Here is an 18,179-nt window from a genome sequence, read left to right on the forward strand (position 1 = left end):
GGGGACAATACAGATCTGAAAAATTATCGTCCAATATCACTACTATCACAACTTTATAAAACATTCACAAAAATAATTACAAATAGATTGACAACAAAGTTCGATGTATATCAACCAGTAGAGCAAGCCGGATTTAGAAAAGGGTTCAGTACATGTGACCATCTTCACACACTAAAGGTCCTAATAGAAAAAGTTAACGAATACAATTTACCAATCTGTTTAGCATTTATAGACTACGAGAAAGCTTTTGACAGCATAGAATTATGGGCTATTGAGGAAGCACTGGTCAACAGCAGAATAGATTTTAGATATAGGATATTAATACATAATATATATCAACACGCTGAAATGGTAGTCACGATGGATAACGGAATGAAAACGAGGCCAATAAAAATCAACCGAGGAGTAAGACAGGGAGATACCATATCTCCAAAACTATTTACTGCCACACTTGAAGACATCTTTAAATCACAAAATTGGGAAACGAAGGGACTATCGATAAACGGAAAGTATTTAAACCATCTAAGATATGCAGATGACGTAGTACTAATAGCCGACAGATGGAAAGAACTGAAGACGATGATCGATGAGCTTCATACGGAATCCATAAAAAAAGGACTGAAAATGAATCTGAGTAAAACTAAGCTAATGTCGAATGGAGATGATCAACCGACGATAACCATCCAAGGAACAAAAATGGAACATGTAGAAAAATACATATATCTGGGTCAGAATATCAAGGTAAACAAAGAAAACAAAACTACCGAAATAAGCAGACGAGTAAGAATGGGATGGGCCGCATTTGGAAAACTCTCATACATACTAAAAAACAAAAAGATACCCCAAAACCTTCGAACCAAAGTGTTCGATTCTTGTTTCCTTCCCGTTCTCACTTACGGAGCTCAAACCTGGACATTCACAAAAAAGAACATGGACAAGATTCGAAAAACTCAGCGAGCCATGGAACGACAGATGCTTGGTATCTCACTAATAGATCGGCAAACGAACGAAGCAATCCGGAACAAAACAAAAATTAAGGACGCCGCGAAACAAGCAGCTAAATTAAAATGGAAATGGGCTGGACACAACGAACGTCTCGAAGATGGTAGATGGAACAAAGAAGTCGGAAACTGGCGACCGTACGATGCGAAGAGACCAAGAGGAAGACCTCAAATGCGCTGGAGCGACGATATCAAAAGAGTCGCAGGACCAATGTGGAAACGCCTAGCACACAACAGGGATGAATGGCGAGAAATGGGAGAGGCCTTTATTCGACAATTCGAATAGAAAAAGGGCTATAAAAAAATATCTCACCGATTTATATGCAAAAAGTGACTGTTTATGGTTGTAATGAAAATAGTACGAAACAAAAAAGTGTTAAAAAAGTGAAAACGTTAAAGAAAAATTTAAAAAGCCTTTCATGCAGCGATTTAGTAATATTCAAACATCTCAAAAACTGTATATTGTAAAGGTGAAACAACAAGTATACTGTTTTTTATAAAGATAGAAGAATGGGAATTTTTTATTGAGCATAATATATTATGCTGTATATTAATGAGTAACGAGAAAGTTTTGGCTGATTTCTTCTGTTTAATATATTATATATGACCTCGTCTATAGGATGACAAAGTTTGGTTTCCAATCTCCATTCACGCCTGTTGACCCAGTCTCCTGGCTATAGATAACTCCCTGACATTACCTTTTGAACTTTATCAAGCCATGTTGTTTTCGATTTTGCTTGGTTTTTTTGGCTCAGATGGCTGCCAATCCAATATTATCTTTGGTAGGCGATGGTCTGTCATTCTCTATACATGTACTAAAATGGCTCGAAGGAAGACTGGACAGTTCGAATGTCGAATGTGTAAATATCAGGATCAGATTGTTTTCTAATGCCCCTTTGCCCGATTCTTCTCGATCGACGATGTGAAAATATTGTTCTGTAGCTTCCGGGTTCAAAACAATATGTCAGACAAAAATTCCGATATTTTATATATCTGAAACAATCTATTTGATACTGATATGTTTCAAATAATTGTTGATTGTACCAATACAAAAATATAAGCAGAAAAGCAGAAGTTCAGTCGCGATAGAGATTTATACCCAACAAACATTGATGAAATTCGCGAAATTTACAAAAGTACATGCGAACTGATGATATCAATACAAGACATGGTAGAGTTAGTTTGGATAAATTAATGCCAATAAAATATCTTATTACCAGGTAAACGAAAATCAGAAAAAATGTTTCCCTTATTCGCAATACGTGAATGAATGGTTGAAGTGTGGAGTAAAAATTCTAGTTTTATTAATAGCTACTGATAATTACACTCTAGTTGTTGGTTAGGTAACTTTCTAAAATAGCCTGCGCTCAAATTGATACCTTGCTCCGATGAAATCATTGAATATATTACAGATTGTACCAACGAGAAGTTTCAAAAAATTAGACTAACCAGAAACGCAAAACATTACAGTCCTACAGATTTTGACGAAATAAATGCATATTTTGTCGTGCTTTTATATCTTGCTGGTGTAAAAATAGCCCAACATTAAAATACTTCAGAACTTTGAAGCACGGATGGAACAGAACCGGAATACTTTGCTGCTACTATGTCAGAACGCCGCTTTCACTCTTTGGTATAAGCTATTAGGTTTAATGATATTGAATCTAGAGTAAAAAGAGTCCAAGAAGATCATTTGGTGCCTGTGCGATACGTTCTGGATAACTTTGTTGTAAAGAATTTACAACATTACTCGGTGGATAGTTACATAACAGTGGATGAGATGCTTGATGGTTTTAGAGGGAGATGCAAGTTCCGCTAGTATATTGCAAATAAACCTGAGAAAAATGGCATAAAAATCTACGTTGTTGTAGACTCTCGAATGTTTTATACACATAACATTGAAATTTATGCAAGTAAACAACCAACTGGTCCATATGAACTAAAGAACGATGCCCATAGTGTTGTAAGAAGACTTTTAAGATATTGTAGTGGTACTGGACGAAATGTAACTATGGACAATTACTTTTCATCTGTATCTTTGGCTAATGACTTGGTACACAACCACCGTATAACGTTACTTGGCACATTACTTAAGAACAAGCGAGAGGTTCCCCCAATTTTTTTAGATACTTAATTATCAAAAAGAAATAGCAGCATGTTTGCTTGGGGAGTCGATCCCAATAAATGCGTTCTTACCTCATATGTACCAAAACCTAATAGAAATGTGCTGATGCTGTCGACGTTTCACAAAGATAATGAAATTAATCCAGAAAGTGGCGATGCAATGAAACCTTCAGTGATCATCATCATCATGGCTTATTCACTCCTGGCGGAGTGTTTGCCGCCCTTTTGGGCTCTCTGATTTATTTATTGCGGAGAATCAGTCCGCTGTTGTTTTTTTTTTATTATTATAGCAGCGTGTGTGACTTGGCCCTGTCTACAATTTTCCTCCATTCTTTCCGGTCCTTACAGCGCTCCTTCCAATTGTAGATTCTCAGCTTCTTTATGTCTCCTAAGACTTGATCTCTCCATCTTGTTTTGGGTCTCCCCTTTGGTCTCTTTGTTGTTGGTCTCCATCCAGTTATTCGCTTTAGGGTAGAGTCTGGGTTAGCTCTTTCTGTGTGTCCCAGCCACCTGAGCCTTTGCGTCTTCACGAACTTGATTATGTCTTTACCCTCGATGACTTCTTTAATTTCTTCATTGGTTAATCTTCTAAATTCGCCTACACTTATTCCCACCGGTCCCATTATTCGTCGAATTATCTTTCTCTCTAGGATTTCCAACCTCATTTCATCTTTTTGCGTTAGACACATCGTCTCTGCACCATAGGTGATCACTGGCCTGATTGCAGTCTTGTAAATTTTTAATTTGGTTTTCTTACTAATCTACTTTTCTTTCAGGAATTTTTGGTAATTCCAGTAGGTTTTATTACCCAGTAGGATCATTTATTTCATCCGTTCTATCATTTCTGTCTTTCACCATCACTCCCAGGTATTTGAAACGGTGTACTCTTTCAAATGTATATGCACCAAGCTTAATTTCTTTCTCTATGTTCGTATTCTCTCTTGAACACTTGAGGTATTTCGTTGTGCTTTGGTTTATTACTAGCCCTCTCTTCTTTGCTTCTTTATCTAGTATTAATATTATGTTCTGCATGGTTTTTAAATCTCTAGTAACCAGTGCAATATCGTCTGCATACGCTATCAGTTGGGCTGAAGATTCGATAATCGTTCCCATAATTTTGGCTGCTCTTACTGCCCCCTTTAGGGCAATGTTAAATAATGTTGTTGACAGGGAGTCTCCCTGTCTGACACCTACCTCCATGTGTACTTCATCTGACGGGCCTTCCCTTGTTAAGATTCGTGCCTTGGATTCCTTCATCGTCATTTTCGTGAGACTTATTAGTTTTTCTTGGATGCCTAATTGATTCATATCCTTAATTAGCTCCTCCCTTATTACACTGTCAAAAGCTTGCTTGTAGTCAATAAACAGTATATGTAGATCTATTCCGTGCTCGTAACTTTTTTCGACGATTTGCGTTACAATGTGTATTGCATCTATTGTTGACTTACCTTCCCTGAATCCATGTTGGTATTCACCTATTTTTGTTCTAGTTTCTTTTTCTATTCTTTGTCTGATCAAATTAGTTAATATTTTGTACATTGTATTTAATAACGTGATTCCCCTGTAGTTAGTGCATTTCGTCTTGTCGCCTTTTTTAGGGATTGGTGTTATCAGACCACAATTCCAGTCGTTCGTCATGTGTTCTTCTTCCCATATTCGTTCTATTAGGTTGTGGATTCTGTGGGCTAGTTCCTCTCCCCCTTTCTTGAAGAACTCATTTATAATGTCGTCTGGTCCTGCTGCTTTCCTTGTCTTTAATCTGTTTATGGTCGCCAATACTTCGCTGTATGAGGGAGGTTCTGATTGTTCTCCATTCCTATTTTCTGTTTGTTCTTCATTTTCTGCATTTTCAGCCTCGTCTTTCTTTTTAAACAGTTCTCTATAGTGTGTTTCCCATTCCATTTTTCCAATATTTGCCGGTATCTCTTTTTTCTCTGTGATTTTATGTATTTGTATAGTCTTGCATTGTCATTACTATTGGCTTCGAGTTCCTGCAGTAATTCTTCGATCCATTTCTTCTTTTTTGTTTTGCAGCATTTGTCTGACTCTTTATTCTTCTCTTTATAGTGTAGGAGATCTTCTTGTTTCCCTGTGGCCACCCACATGTGTCTTGCTTTGTCCTTGTCTTTACTAGCTTGCTCGCATTCTTCATCGTACCAATCCTTTCTTTTATTGTCTTCCATTAGTCCTATCGTCTCCTCTGCTGTTGTTAAGATACTATCTTTTATGTCTTCCCATGTTTTATCTATGTTTTATGGTTTTAGGACTAGTAGCTTTTCTTCTAATTTAGTGCAGAATTTTCTGTTTGCATTATCTGTATTTAGTTTCGACCAATTCCACCTCTTTCTTTTCTTTCTGTCGTTTTTATCTTTAAGTATCTTCAATTTCATGTCGCCTATCACCAAAATGTGATCCGAATCAGCATTGGCTCCCCTGTATGACCTTACATTCTGTACAATTGTTCTCAATTTTTTTGAGATTAGGATGTGGTCTATTTGGTTTCCATCTGTTGTTCCAGGTATTAGCCACGTTACTTTGTGCTCTTTTTTGTGCTTGAATTGAGTGCTAATAATAAAAGTATTGGTTGCTGCTGCTAGATTACATATTCTCCTGCCATTGTTATTCGTATTTTGATGGATCGTTTCTTTTCCTGCGATTTCTCTGTTCGTGTCTTCTTTCCCTATCTTTCCGTTGAAGTCTCCTAGCAGGATTAGTATGTCGTTCTTTGGTATTTCTTCGTACAATTCTTCAAGTTTCTCATAGAATTCATTCTTTTCTTCTTCAGGAGCATTCTCAGTAGGGGCATATATGTTGACAAATGTTAAATTTGCTTGTTTATTTTTCATTCTAATATGAATGAAATAATTCAAAAAAAGGAGCTGTTGATGTGATGGACAGGATAAAGGTAGAATATTCGACTATTCGAATATTCGACAAGAGTGAGCAACCGTTGGCCTTTAACTGATTTTTGTTCTTTACTCAATATTGCTGGCATAAATTTACAAATTGTTTACTATAGCAAGAGTTAAAACATGGAGAAGAGTTGCCAGGGACAGTGGCGAATGGAAGATTGTTCTGAAGATGGCTTTGGCTCATAACGAGCTGTAATGCCACTGATGATGATGATGATACTCTAGCAAGACAGACACAAAGCTTAAACGAAGAATATAATTATCTGACAGATCTTGCTAAGCAACTTACGAAGACCCATATTGTTCGTTCATCAAGTATTACATCACTGTCAATTCCACTAAGGCAAAAAATTAGAAATATTCTAGAAAATAAAGCCATTCCAGTTGATGCTGCCGAACTAAATGATGCGAATGCGAAACTTCGTTGTTTCTTTTGCCCGAGGAGAAAGAACATTTTTACTCAGCATCGATGTCATACATGTTTGAAATCCGTATGTAAAGACCATATAGCAGAAACAGTTTTAACTTGCGCTGACTGTACTAACAGAGGAGAAGATTCCTAAATTAATAACTTGTTATTTTTTGTTGTTAATTTTTTTGGTTGTAAACAGTTCTTTAATAAAACCTTTAAAAAAATTGCATAAAGTTGTCATTAACAACAGTTATACTAAATTATATTTTATAATACCAATTGTTAAATTTTGCAAATAAATAAATAAAATAACAATATAAGCTATGAAAAATACTGCCAAGTACCAAATACCTTAAAAAAGGGAACAACATTATTATGTTAGATAAAATCCAACACGGTACCTACGGCGGGAGATTTATAAGCGGTACCGATCGCGGGTTAATCAATTTCTTTCCCCTTACATTTAATTGATTTATATCATTAATATCGCATAACAAATACTAAAGCCATATCTACGGAGTAAGCGTACAAGGAATAGACTTCTGTACACCTGATTTGTTAACTGTCCATTTTTGTAATATACTTTCAAAGGCGACTTTTGTATGATATTGTTCTGATTTTGAAATTACCCACGACCCTGTACATCCAAACGTCATCTTGTGTCATGTTCGGCACAGCTGGCAGCATATTACGTGACAGAAACTCAAGGCATTGTCTTCAGCGGCACTCGCGTCTATTGCCTGGCGACTTACCAACAATTTTAATTGTGTCGTCAGACAGTTAGTGTTGTTGTTGTAGCGTTGACTTGTCGTGTCGTAACTAACAGACCGGCCGTGCGTTGTTGGGACGTCGTTGCTCTACTCCAAACGCTACTAGTAGGTGAATTATTGGTCGAGATTATTCGATACATGGCTAAGGAGGAGTTCTGGGCTTCGTTTTAAATTTGTAGTACAGACGATATCCAGATTCTAGTCGTGTTTCTTGTAAAAACTATTTGCATTGTATAAATTAACTCTAATTCGAGCAGACCCTGGGACAGTTGCTATTTATTATGTGATATCGGATACTGTTTGTTAAATTCCAAAAAACTACGACTAACTAATAATTGGAAAGTTACATTATGAATAGACTTATCATTATTTTTAAGCGTAGAGACTGAAATAAGTAAAGTAAAAATTTTTACATGGAAATGATCGAAAAATAATTTTCACCGAGGTCAATTACTCAATTTTAGAAAAAACTGAAAAATATGTTAAGGATCACCCAACTCTATATCAATATTAAGAGTAAACGTGATGTTATCACGTCTATAGACTTTATCTTCTTAGATAATAAGATTCTTTGACCGCTTCTGTCCATTAAAATGGAAAGGAGACAAAATTTGATCCCTGTGTGCTCTGTATTTCCTATGAAAGAGAATAATATTGGTTTTATCACAGCTAGAGACTTATAAAAAGATAATATAATATTAGTTCTTTTAAATAATTAAAGAAAAATAAATAATTGAGGAGTTTGTTGTAAGAATGATGCAGCTCCATATTAAGACCGTTTTGGGTGGAAACATAATGTCATAATTAAAAAAAATTGGCGGATTGACTGGTATAAGAACGATGCAGATCCGATAATAAATAAATGCATATCCATACGTCTTTATGGATATGCCTCCTCACTCATTTGAATGATGCAGGTCTGGACCGGCATCTTTTTTGCACCAAACGATTTGAATGTTCGGCGATTTTTTTGGAATTCAAGGTCATCTTCTGTTGGCGCTGGGCCGGCAGGGCAGCTGATTTGTTTTGACTTTTTAGTCGCTATCATTACTGCGTGTCATGCGCCTTCATGCGATTTAATTGTTCCTGTAAAAATTTAACGTCTTGTAAAACAATGGTACAATGAATACACAAGGTATGATATTGCGCATGACATTTGACAGCTGGCCCAGGAGTGTGACGTAGTTAAGATCGCCTGAACCATCTCGAACCCATTATTACAGCTTAACGTACACATTAATTTTGAAATTATGGTTAAAAAGTGATCTAATTTTTTTTTTAAATGTTTTATTTTGGTTGTAATTGAATAAAAAATATATTTTCAGTAGCGTAAAACCTTTACTTCTCCTAGAGATTCAGGCAAAATATTTATTTTTGTTTTCATACATATACTAATAATATAAGTACTCTTTTTGTATGCAAATCCCTTGAAATTTAAAAATTTTCTGCAGAGGAAATACTGTGAATAGGTAAATAGTAGTAGATTTGCTTATTCTGATTCACTGTCACTCACTTCCAAGCAGTTTTATTGAAATAAAAACAAAATAGAGTACAATAGAGAAAAATATGTTTTACAATTCAATATGGTATTTTAGATGAGTTATAATGAAATTAGTAAAATAAAAAATATACACATTACTATAACCTACCGATTATTATATGCAAAATTTACTTATCAAACAATATAATAATATGAAAATAAGACATGAATTAGTTCAAACGCAAAACACAATAAATATCGACTTCAGACGACTTTACACCGGCAAGACAGAAAGCTTGTATAAAAACAAAAGTTCAACAATAATATCGGTTATCAATGGTGACTATTGCAAATTGCAAGTTATGAGATAATAAATATATTTTAAAGTATCTCAATACTGACTGAGTCATCTATTTTATAATAGAAAAATAATTTAGATATATGCTTATTATATGTGTCTTTATACAAATGGTGTTTAGTTACTATTTATTTATACTGTATAGTATATAGTATATAGTAGTTATTTGCCATTGTATATCTGATTTTGTACCTTTTTCAAAGTACGCTGTGCAATTGCTTGTTGCAATAGTGACAATGAAGATAAAATCTTTAGGTTTCATACATTTCCTAAAGATAGCGTGACCAGAAAACTGTGGATTATATCTTGTTGTAGATAGGATAATTTTAATTGTAATACTGCAAGAATTTGTTATACACATTTGAAAACTGAAGATTACCAAAGAAATCTACAACAGGAACTTTTAAATTACGTTTCTAAAAAGGGTCTAAAACTCAATACTGAGGCAGTACCTAGTCTTTATTTGCCTAAATCAACATCGGCTACCCTTTTAACCAACCAAAAGAAACGCGTACAAGGAGGCGAACACAGAGAGTCCAAAAAGTATGTTGAGCAGCTTCTTACTACTTCTAGGTCAACGACGTAAGTCTAAATCTTTATTTTTATTAATTATTAGTCATGAAACCTTAAATGATTTTTTCATATCGATTTGTTAAGTAAGAAATTAGCCTCAGCCTGCTATGCAATTTGCAATAAGAACTGTTTCGGAGGAAATCAATTTAGCATCTTCCAAAATAACATATTTTTCTTTGTTAAATCATGTTATCATTATTAAAATATACAATGTTATCATTATTATAAACAATACCAAGATAATTTTATGTGTGAATATTACAAAAATGTCATTTTAAATGTTGTGCAATATTGTGTGCCCTCACTACACTCATATTCGATGGCCAGCTAGCTCATTCGACATAAATTAAGTTGACTTTTTCATTATTTATTTTGGTTTTGTGTTTAGTTCAGTAGGTATATATACGAACAAATTTTGTGTACCTCCATTACCACTTTTCTGTATCTTTTTAAACATCTGAAATATCGAACTCTGGAGTATAAGTTAATTAACCTGTACCTACGTGTAATAAAAGATAATTAAAACTTGTCTTATAAAGGATATCTATGTTTTATAAAGGATAAATATTATAATAACATAATTTTATTATCTCTTTATAATTACTATAATTAAATTAGCCAAATTATATAAAAAAACTTAAAATTAAAAGTCTTTCCTATACAACTACATTCAAATGTTGCGGGAATAAGCGATCTTGACTACGTCATGCGCGAAAGCGAACCGATTTTGGAACATTATGTATCATACCTTGTGTGTTCATTGTACCATGGGCAGGGCAGCTGATTTGTTTTGACTTTTTAGTCGCTATCATTACTGCGTGTCATGCGCTTTCATGCGATTTAATTGTTTCTCTAAAAATTTAACGTCTTGTAAAACACGAGAAATCAATAAACAAGAAAAGTTGTCTTACAAAAATTCAACAAAATATGCGACAAAGATTTGCAAAATACCTCTTTGGGGGGTTAATTCAAGCTACTACTATTCAAAGAACTCGAAACAAGACTTGTTCTCACACTTCGCACTTATTCCCACAAATACTTTATAAAGCTGGGTAAGCTATCCAAACGAGTTTGTAGACATGCTTTTGGTTCAATTCACGGCATATCAAGGGAACGTGCAGATCTCATTGCTCAAACTTTTCGTGACTGAGATATTTCAGTGCCATCTAGTAACAAAGAAAAGCATACAAATAATGATGGTAAAGAAGCATTATTTTATGTGATTGGTGCAAGAAAGATGCAGGTCCAACTTTTTTCCAGTTTTTTTCTTATTTTTTCAAAAACTATCTATTTGAAAATAATCTCAAGTATTGACTAAATCTGTTTGTCATCGATTAATATTATGTCTTTTGGGTTAAAATAAAAACTTTTATTAAAAAACAGTCTTTTTCAATTCCCCAATAAATACCAAATATGGAGATGCATCCTTCTTACAGCAAACTCCTCAATTGAAAACATAGAAAACACGGTTATTTTATTAAAAAGAAATTAAATATTTTGATTTAAATAAGCTAGCAGTAGCTAGGACGATATCACAAATAAACTAAAGTGTAACTGCAAATAAGCTACATAAAAGATACCTGAAGATATCTGAAGATACCTTAAGAAAAGCTGTTGAATACGAACTAAAAAAAAAAACAAACGTATAAGGAGAAATCAAATTTTTATCTAAAACCTAACTAATTGCTTATTTTTAAATTGGTCTTACTGTCTTATTTTAAACTTTTTGTGATTGTCGTAATAAAATTATATTTAATTTGTATTTACAAAGTAACTTCATCTAAAAAAAGTCCCCTTGAATAGAAAACAACAAAATAAATAAAGCAGTTCGTTTGAAAAACGCGTCTTTTAATAGCAACTACACATATATACTTATTTTTAGTGTGTCAATTAGTCAAAAGGCTCTTTTAAAGACCGCGCCAGTTTAAAAATAATCCAAAAAAGGCACAAAACATTCGAGAGAAGCGCCGCAGCGTGTTTGAGACAACATCTACAATAGTAAGAGAGCTACCGATATTTATATATTTCGCTGAATTTTGGCATCATCAATAAAGATTGGCAAATCAATTTAAATGAATATAAATGAATTCTTTATTGTTGAAGGAAGCAAATGTTTTCTTCGTTTTTAACAAAAAATAATTTTCATTGTCAAAAAAATTAAGTTAAATAAAAGGCTACAACTTCGTGAGTTGCCATTGGTCAGTTATCAATCTCACTGGGTCAATTAATTGAGATAAAAACAAACATGGAGTACATTTATTCAGACTGTAGATCAAAAAAGCAAAAAATAACATAACACTGGAAGAAAGGAACTAAAATAGGCAATACAAAAAGCGATAAGAGACAGTAAAACTGAAAGTATAAATACCAAAAAGAAAATAGATTAATTCGACATCTTATTCATAATTATACTGGACAACATAGTAAAGGGAATATGTAAAAAGATCTTAGCACACTTTTTGGTTATAGAAACCTATATCCGGTAAACATTGCGACATTCTCTATGCAGATGACGTGGTTCTTACATCAAATTCAAAAAATGATTAAAATATGAACGGAGGAAAAAAAAATAAAAATACATAAGGATAGAAAAAATATTAATAGTTAACGGGAAACAAATTACTGACTAAAACATAAACAATATTAAGTGCTTTAGATTAGAAAAAAAATAGTGTTGTCCAAATATTTCCCTTCTCTTATCTTCTAACCTCTCTTCTCTTTATCTTCTAACTTCTCGTCCCTGCATCTTTAGTACTTCTCTAACTGATTCTTTATATTTGATCTATAATAAGAGCCCCGACCAAGAGACCTCTACCAGACTGAAGCCCGAGCCTAGTAACGTTCTTTGTGTAACGTCTAATCTGTCATTAAGGAGGGTACAATATTACTAAAAGATCAAGTTAAAGTAGAATTCCAAAAAATGTTCACAATCCTGAAAATTACAGTTCTTCGGACATATTATGAGAAATGAATACAGATATGCTTTCCTTCAAGCCACCCTGCAAGGAAAAATATTTGGAAAACGAGGTCCAGGAAGAAGAAGAATATCTTGGTTGAAGAACCTTAGAATCTGATTTAATACAACATTTTTGCAGCTTTTTCGCGCTGCTGCAGATAACATAAAACTTGCCATGATGATCGCCAACATTTGTAACGGATAGGCACATCACGAAGAACAATACCAATTATGACACAAGCTAGTCAAAACCGGAAAATTAGCAAGAAATAGAAAACCAATATTATTGCAATAAAAATATTGGAAAATAATTTTAGAATCATATGCTTGAATTGCTTCAGAAATATTTTAGGAAAATAGCAGGCAAGACTAACTAGGATACAGTAAGAGGTGAAGCAATAAGAAATAACATTTGTCCAGAATCAATATTGAGAAAAACCCAAGAAAAAACAAATGAATTGGTTCGATCACTCACGTGGTAAGCTTGGACCAAATTTGACAAACAGAATAATGGAAATGGGAAATTAAACTAAAAAAATAAAAAGTATATTAGAAGTGAATTGATCAAATAGACGAATATGGAAGGGACAGTGGAAAAACCGTAGAGGGAATAAAGGAATTAGAAAATAATAGAAAAGAGTGGAAAAAATAAATAAATGATAACCAGAATCAAACTCCGACACCTGAAAGGGTATAGAAGTAGAAGAAGAAGAAGAAGAAAATGAAAAAGAGAAAAAAAGAAGGACGGTGCAGGAATTTAGAAAGATAGACGTTTAGCAAGTATTAAGGCTAATACATTTTTGTTTGTTTTAAAAGCTTCCTTTAAATACATATAAAATTGTTTTACTCTGTATTCTTATATTATTATATTATTATATAGAACAAATTCTGAGGTCAAGCAGATGTATAGAGCGAGCGATATAGTCCAAAAGATTTAATCCCAACGTCTTAGATGGACTGGTCATGTCCATATACTCCCTAATAACCGCCTTGCCAAATTAATATGGGAGGAAGCCCCCACAGGAAGAAGGCCCTTAGGACGTCCACGAATGCGATGGAGAGACAATATATGGTCAGACCTAAGAACAATGGGACTGCCCACTGACCCAACTATTATGGACGACCGTTCAAGATGAGAGCAAGTTGTGCAGTCAGCCAAAACCCACCCCGGATTGTAGTGCTACGAGAAGAAGAAGAAGAAGAAGTATTCTTATATTATTATTCTCTGTATATTTATCTCAAATTCCGCATACTCACAAAACATATCTAACTGAGGTCGACCAAATGTCAGTTTAAATATTTCTTAAAATATTTCAGTTTTTAATTTTATTTTTAAGAGAACAATTTAGTGTTCTACATTAAAAAGTCAAAAATAATGCGAGAAGCGAAAATCAATAGAGAAGGACTCCTATATCATAAAAGACACCAAGTTTTGGCATTTGCGGATGATATAGTGTTGCTGGCAAGAGGAAAAAAAGAGCTACAGGAGATAGTACAGAGAATAGTAAAAGCAGCAAAGAAAATGGGACTTTACATAAATGAAACTAAAACAAAATGTATGCAGTGGACAGATGATCAGTTCAGGGATGGACAAAAGTTTAAAGTAGAAGTAGAAGAAAGATTATCATACGAATTCGAAATGGTAGAAAGATTTACATACCTAGGTACAATAATATCACGCAAACCTAACATTAAAGAAGAAATACAAGCTAGAATAATGGCAGGCAATAGAAGTGTACATGCTCTTAGTGGAATGTTGAAAAGCAAGTTTTTATCAAGAAAGGCAAAAATACAGTTATACAAAACAACTATACAACCAATAGTAACGTACTGCAGTGAGACATGGACAATGACAAAAAATGAACAAAATTTACTGGAGATATGGGAAAGGAAAATCCTGAGGAAGATATATGGAGGAATAATAAGGGACGGTTTATGGATAAGAAGATCAAATGATGAGTTAAAGAAATTATATAATCAACCTAACATAATAGGAGTCATAAAGGCACAGAGACTAAGATGGCGAGGTCACCTAGAAAGGATGCCGAACACGAGGACTTCAAAAAGGGTAATGAACTACACTATAACTTTAAAAAAGAGAAAAGGAAGGCCAAAAAATAGATGGAATCAGGAGGTAGAAAAAGATATGGAAGAAATTGGACTACAAGGCCAGAAAAGAAAAATGAATAACAAGAAGGAATGGAGAAAAATCACATATCGAGCCAGAGAAGATCTCAGTACATAAAGAAAAGCGAAAATGAAGAAAGAACAAACTTTTTAAGCCATGGGCCTCTAAGGCCTTTAGTGCTATTGTATATATATATACATTAAAAAGTCAATACATAAGCCAAGTCCAGATAAAAAAATGGAATATCTTAAATTCCTACTTGGCGGAATCGCCAGCTCCCGCCCTATAGCGTGTAGCGGTGTCAAAATAGAAAAACAAAAGTACACTACTCGAGAACGGGGTTTTCAAATATTTAGGCATTGTTTTCGTTCTGTATGTTAGTTTTCTTTTTATTTTTTCCTAAAACATGCTGAGTCTCTTTTACAGAATGCAAGTAACGTGGAATTTATTTTCTACTATTTGTGTGTCGTCGGCGAACAAGGGGAAACTTCAAGTTAAAATAAACAAACTGTTAAATCGTTCGAGTGAATAAAGTTTGTGTACGTAAGTGAGTTTTTAAGAAGTTATGGGGATTTTTCTTTATTTATTAATATGTAAAAAGAAGTCATCCGCCGAGACGACCCTTCGGCAAATTAGCACTCCTTTGTGACAACTAACAAATTTATATGATTGGAAAAAAAATTAATCAAAAAGCAAACAGTATAGTAAAAAAAAAGTAATAAAATTAATATAAAAAAAAATATATAAAAAAAATGAAAAAAAAAAAAGAGAAAAAATAAATAAAAAAAATAAAATAATATTAAAAAAAATACAGTTATATTATAAGGATAATCATAAAAAATATGCGTTGTTCATTAAATATAAGATAATATTTTATAAGATACGCATTATGTGAAAATGAATACTTACCTGAAGCATTTTTCTTATAACTTTTACACATTTGTTCTGGCTAATTGGCTTAGTTCCTGTGCCATAAAACAAAACACATTAAATTGTTTTGATCATGCAAAAGTACACTGGAAAACACGTGTTTTGTCCCATGTATTACTTCCACTATTTCTAGTTTATTTTGATGGGTAGAGTTGAAATATGCAATCAGAAGTAGTCTATCATATGAAGTTTTCTTTAAAAAAATTACTCTATTTTTGAATTTTACGTATTTGTTAAAATTTCAATATACACTACTGCCCAAAATTAACGCACCACCTTAAATGTACCATAGGTTTTAAGCTATTTTTCATTTGAACAGATGATTGCATTTTAATTGTGTTTTTCTTACATTATAGGTCTATTATTACTAAATCGCAGTATTAAGGTTTTCTGAAAAATATCAACGTTTTACCCGTATTCTTCTTCTTCTTCAAGTGCCCTGTCCGTTGCGAATGTTGGCTATCAACATGGCAATTCTGATCTTGTTTGCGGCGCTTCTGAATAGTTCGACCGATGTGAGCCTGAATCACTTCCGCAGATTTTAGAGTCACGAGTGTCTTCTCCTACCTGGCCCTTGCTTACTGTCTACTTTTTCCTGGACAATCAATTGCAGTAGACGGTACTTATAGTGTCTCAATATGTAGCCTAGATATTCAAGTTTTCTTTGTTTGATTGTGCCCACGATTTCTTTCTCCTTTCCGATTCTTTTAAGTACTTCTTTGTTGGTGATATGTTCGGTCCAGACTATACGAAAAATGCGTCGGTACACCCACATTTCGAATACTTCTAGTTTTCTCGTGAGCGTCTCTGTCAGCGTCCAGGCCTCCATACCATATAGTAAGATCGGAAAAATGTAGCATTTAACTAGACGTAGTTTTAGGGGAAGAGACAAATCCTTGCTTATGAGGAGCTTTTTCATATTGTTAAATGCTGCTCTAGCTTATATTTACCCGTATATGGGGTGTAAAAATAAAGTTGTGTTTTAGCATCGTAATTTGCAACACCCTATGGAATTTATTAGAAAGAAACGCTACATCTTATTAATATTTTGAGATAGTCTCATTCTTTCTTAAGATTTTTGTAAAAAAATTATCTTGATATCTCTATTATCAAATATTATAAAGAACTTAAAGTGTAACAACTCTTTATTAACATTTAAAGCCAGGAAAACACTACTTACATAAACTTTACTGACATCTAATACAACTACAGCCTAAGAAAACAACCTAAATAATTTTTAACAATTCCTTCTCCCAAAAACAACTTAGCGATCAATAAAATCAGACAAATTATCTATGGAATTTAGATCAGGGCTGCAAGGTGGCCAGTTCGAAGAGTTAGAAGCTCTGCTTCTAACTCTTCGAATATGGTGTCCTCTCAAAAAGACATAGACAACCTAGCCTCAAATAATTTGTAACTAAAGAACTTACAATTTAGAACTTATGATTTATAGTTTCTTGGCTGTTACCACAAAATATACCACATATGCCCATACACACATTTGCCCATTGGTGTGTATTGGGCAAACACATAAAAGAGAAGTGTTTTTGCACACAAACATTGTGTACAGAACAATTCATTAAACACAACAGCCCTAGCCAAACATTCTCTAGAAAATAGCCATTCTTTTGATTTTGAAAATGTACAGATTTTGGGAAAAGATTACAACAAGATTACAACAAAAGATGCATTTTGGAGATGATTCACATAAAAAAAGATCCAAATTCTATTAATAATAAGACTGGAATCAAAGATCTTTCCAATATGTATCATCATATAATAAATTGAGTTGTTTTTAAAATGCACCATGGCAGATATTTAAGATACCTTAACACTCCTATTTTAAGATACCTGCCAAATGGCATCTGTCAATGTCAGATACCAACTTATTAATCCATGTTAAACTTAAAAAAAAAGTAAAAATGAAATTTAATTGTTATATATGTTATATTATATTATATATGTTATATTGTAATAAAGTTATTGTAAATGGCAAATTTGCCGAAGCGTTTACGCTAAAGATCAGACCGACAAACCTAGGAAATAAAAAAGTTGCTATATATATATATATTGCTATGATTGTTTATTTTGACTTTAATCTTAGTTTATGTAGCCAATAAAAAAGAATTATAACTTATTTGTTATCAAAAGTAAAGTAATCCTTATATTACCGGTGTTCGATGGATTCAAAAGATTTTCTAGTTGTCTTTTATCGGGATAGAGAAAAAAGGATAAGAATACTAATATATTATATTACAAAGATTTACGTTTCTTTATTTTATATGAACGAATAAAACAATGATTAAATTTTGTCGTTATCTTATCAATCAGCATACAAGAAAATAAATCAAATTTTTATAATAATAAGATTATAAAGCTACATACATTTGTATTACGTGAAAAACCAATTTTACTTAAAATTTTCTTTACTTGAAACAAGAAACAACAAAACTTTAAACTTTTGATTAGCCTAACAAAACCCCAGTTCTTAAATTTGAATGCTAATGACCATGATGTCGAAACGATCCTTCAAAG

At 33.2% G+C, this 18,179-nt stretch overlaps 1 protein-coding gene across 5 annotated transcripts in view; it reads left to right on the top strand.

Moving 5' to 3' along the window:
- LOC140444198 (zwei Ig domain protein zig-8-like) overlaps positions 1-18,179 on the top strand; it is a 156,274-nt gene that overhangs the window by 80,774 nt on the left and 57,321 nt on the right. The window lies entirely within an intron of this gene.

The sequence above is a fragment of the Diabrotica undecimpunctata genome, chromosome 6, assembly GCF_040954645.1.
Source record: "Diabrotica undecimpunctata isolate CICGRU chromosome 6, icDiaUnde3, whole genome shotgun sequence".
Lineage (NCBI taxonomy): Eukaryota > Metazoa > Arthropoda > Insecta > Coleoptera > Chrysomelidae > Diabrotica > Diabrotica undecimpunctata.